Raw genomic sequence first — 4,599 nt, 5'->3', positions numbered from 1 at the left:
TTGATCAGCCTCTCATGAATACATTAGCCATTGGTAATCTACCTATGTACACGGCACCTGTTTGAGCTCTCATGTTTTGAAAACTTGTCTGTTCTTCTAGAAGACCCCATTGGAAGTACCACATTTCTTCCAGAAGACCCCATTGAAAGTACCTCTGCTAGTAGTACTCTGGAATTGTTTCAGTTAAGTCTTTTAGATTATAAAATGTATTATTACCATGGATCCAGTTGTCAGGCATTATTATCAATTTTGAAGAAGTAAATTTTGAGGAGGTATAAGAAAAGAATGCATTTTATGAAATGTTACGATGAAGCCTATTGTTGACCTTTAACTATTAGGAGTTTTAAGTGTGTTAAAATCTGTAATGGACAATTAAGGGAATTAACCAGAGTTGTGAGCTCACCAAACAGATTTCAGTATAGATTCTGTCTTTATCAAGAACTTAAAGAACACATTACAGTTAAAGTTTGAATGGAAGAGCTTGCCGTGGTTGTTGCACATCTGGTTGTTGCTATTTACGTTCCTTTATTGAGCCTACATCTTCATCAGCCTACACTTTCATTTTAGCAAGTAAATAAATGTTGAGCACTTCTGCTTCATGGTCAAGACAGAATCAGAGGATGTTGATAAGGGCAACTTGTCTGTTTTCTTTTTCCATGATTACATCTACTGCATCATCTTGATTTATAAGCAAAACCTATAAAATAAATGTTTTGCAGTTTATCTAGAAATAATACAGAAAATATTGCTATTATTTTGGTGAAGAAAATCAATTTTGTATAGTTTATTTTAATCTAAGTAAAATGTGAATTTTGTTTTAAAAAAAATCAAACAAACAACAAACCTGTCATGTGAAATTAGAATTTGGTACAAAATGCAAAAAAAAAAAAAAGGAACTATACAGTAAAAATATATTTATAGCTATGACCACTGAGAGGATCTGCAAGTGAGGACACAGGAAGCTGTCTAGTCTGCTCGTCACAAAAGCCTGCTCTGGTTTTCTGCGTAGGAGATTCATTAATTTTTAAAATTTTACATCTTAATATATCATTAATAACCTTAAACTCAGAGAGTATCTTCGAGTTTTTTTCTGTTTTCCTTATACTATCCAGTTCAATGTTGTCCTCACAAACATCACTTGATTCAAATTGCTGATTGATTTATTTTCCCCTAAGGTTGCAAGATTTTCTGGACTAACAAATACAGAAATTTGGACAGTGTACAAAGCTCTCTTCCCTAACCACTATCAGGAAGAGTCCCTGACCCTATCAAAAATCAAAACTTTTGCTTGTGCTCTAGACTTGTCTTGGAGAGGTCTAAATCACCTTTCTTTTCTGTGGCATCAAATTTTTGTTCCCTGCTGGGTCATTCCCAACAGCAGAAAAATACACTGAACCAATCCCCTACATGGGAGTACAAAAATAGCCACAACAAAGACCCTCCTCTGATTGCACATCTTCTTCCAGCTATTACCTCATTAAAAAAAATATTTTATTTATTTATTCTTTTTAGATTTACATGACAATAGAGGATATTTTGACATACATACATGGAACATAACTACTCATTCTTGTGGTTGTAAATGTTGTGGAGTTACAGTGGTCACGTATTCATATGTGAGCATAGGAAAGTTATGTCGAATTCATTCACTGTCTTTCCTATTCCCCTCCCCTGCCCTTCATTCCCCTTTGTCTAATTCAGTGAACTTCTGTTCTTTCCTACCCTCCTTATTGTATATTAGCATCTGCATACCAGAGATATTTGGCCTTTGGTTTAGGGGGAACATTGGCTTATTTCACTTAGTATGACAGTCTCCAGTTCCATCCATTTACTGGCAAATGCCATAATTTCATTCTTCTTTATGACTGAGTAATATTTCATTGTTTATATATACCACATTGTCTTTAGCCACTCATCTATTGAAGAGTACCTAGGTTGGTTCCATAGTTTAGCTATTGTGGATTGAGCTGCTATAAACATTCATGTGGCTGCGTCATGGTAGTACGCTGATTTTAAGTCCTTTGGGTGTATAACAAGAGTGAAATAACTGAATCAAACGATGGTTCCATTCCAAGTTTTCTGAGGAATCTCCACACTGCTTTCCATAGTGGTTGGACTAATTTGCAGTCCCATCAGCAATATATGAGTGTACCTTTTTTTTTTCCAGATCCTCACCAACATTCTTATATTCTTTTTTTATTTTTTATTTTCAGTTGTAGATGGACATAATACCTTTATTTTATTTATTTTATAGATGGTGATGAGGATTGAACCTAGTGACTCAAATGTGCTAGGCAAGTGCTTTACCACTGAGCCACAAGCCCAGCCCCTGCTATGTATATTCTTGATAATTGCCATTTTGATTGGAGTGAGATGGAATCTCAGTTTTTGTTTGGTTTGATACTGGGGATTGAACCCAGAGACACTGTACCACTGAGTGAGCTGCATCCCCAGCACTTTTTTTTTTTTTTTTGTAATTGTAGGTGGACAGTCTGCCTTTATTATATTTGTTCATTTTTATGAGGTGCTAAGGATCTAATCCAGGCAAGTGCTCTGCCACTGAGCTACAGTCCCAGCTCCTCAGTGTAGTTTTAATTTGCATTTCTCTAATTGAGAGAGGTTGAACTTTTTTTTTCATATATTTATTGACCGTATTTCTTCTTCTGTGAAGTATCTGTTCAGTTCCTTTTTTCCATTTATTGATTGGGTTATTTGTTTTGGGGGTGTTAAAATTTTAGTTCTTTGTACATTCTGAAGATTAATGCTGCACCTGGGTGCAGGTGGCAAAGATTTTCTCCCATTTTGTAGGCTCTCTCTTCATATTCTTGATTATTTCCTTTGCTGTGAAGAAGCTTTTTAGTTTAATACCATTCCATTTATTGATTCTTGACTTTACTTCTTCTGCTTTAGGAATATTGTTAGGGAAGTCAGTTCCTAAGCAGGCATGATGAAGAGTTGGGCCTACATTTTCTTCTAGTAGGCACAGTGTTTGTGGTCAAATGCCTAGGTCTTTGATCCACTTGGTGTTGAATTTTGGGCAGGGCAAAAGACAGGGGTTTAATTCAATTTTGTTATGAATGGATTTCCAGTTTTCACAGCACCATTTGTTGAAGAGGTTATTTTTTTCTCCAATGTATGTTGATAGTGCCTTTGTCTAGCATGAGATAACTGTGTTTAGGTGGGTTTGTCTCCTATAACCTAATTTCTCTGATCCCCTATACCTCAAATCCATCAAAACAGTTGTCAATACACAACATTTCTACCACCTCTCCTCCACTATTTCCTCAACCCACTCAGCCAGGCCTTGGTCCTCATCACCCAGTGGGCCCTGCTCTTGGCACACCAAACAATGGCCTCTTTATTGCCAACCCCAACTCTTATTTCTCTGTTCTCTTCTCAGAGAAGTAGACCACACAGTTGACCCTTCTCTCCTTGAAACACTTTCTTCCAGAGACAGGTTTCCTTCTTCCTCACAGGCTTCTTCTAGATCTTCTCCTCCAGCCTGTCGACATCTACACTAGATGGACCTAGATTCAGTTATCAGATTTTAGTTTATATACTCCTTGGAGTACTCTCTATCTTATTTTAAGTATCTCCTATATGAAGATGAAGGCCAAATTCATATCTGGCTTAATCTCTCTCCTGGGATCCAGAAGTATTTATATAACTGCTATAATATGTATAAAAGGGTTCTCTGGAGTCAGGCTAACTTCCTCCTGTGTGGTCTTGATTATCCACTTATTTGTGAAAAAGATAATCAACATTATATAACTAGGTTATTTGTGAGGATTAAATGGGAAAGCACTCGAAGCATTTATAACAGGCTGGCTCAAAATAACTGCTCAGCAAAGACCCAATTTGTTTACTTGTTTCAAATTTTTTCCTAGAAGTCATGACAGAAGAAATCTTGTATGTGTCATTGAGGAATGAATTCCCAAGGCCTGGAACCATTGATAAATGGATTCATTTAAACCAGGAAAAGGTAGAACCTATAGAAACTAGATGCACTGCCACAGGTTGCCTTAATTAAAGGAGTCATTCAGGACTTCTTTTTTTTCAGCTTCCCAGTACAGTGTCTTTGGAATCTCTTTTCATTGACCAACTCCGAGAAATGCAACATAGCATTTCTGCCTCTGATATCTGCTCTGAGGGGCATTCTTTATTTTTGCTTAGAAAATGTAAAATATATTGCTAGAACCCATCTGCAGTGTTTTTTCATTTGCATTCATTTTCATCAGCATTTATTGTAGTAGAAAACTAAAAAGCAGCTTTGCCTTGTGAAAAAAATATATATTGGGCATGGCATGAATAAAATTCAAGGAATACAATGCAATACAATAGACTTTCTTGGCAGGTATAGGGTTGAACGGGCACTGCCAGATACCAGCATCTGAAAAGGTTATACAAACCGCAAGAGGGCAGAACGATCCCACCCCCACAGTATACTACACTCTGGCCCCACCTCTCCACGGTCCCCGCCCTTCACCCCGCCCCTTCTACCATAAACCACGCCCACACTCCCGCCCCACACCTCGGCCCCGCCCTACACCGCTCCTCCGCCCCGTGTCTCGCCCCACCCTGCCCCGGGCCCTGCCCAGC

The sequence above is a fragment of the Callospermophilus lateralis genome, chromosome 5, assembly GCF_048772815.1.
Source record: "Callospermophilus lateralis isolate mCalLat2 chromosome 5, mCalLat2.hap1, whole genome shotgun sequence".
Taxonomy (NCBI): Eukaryota; Metazoa; Chordata; class Mammalia; order Rodentia; family Sciuridae; genus Callospermophilus; species Callospermophilus lateralis.
This window is presented reverse-complemented; position numbering follows the sequence as displayed.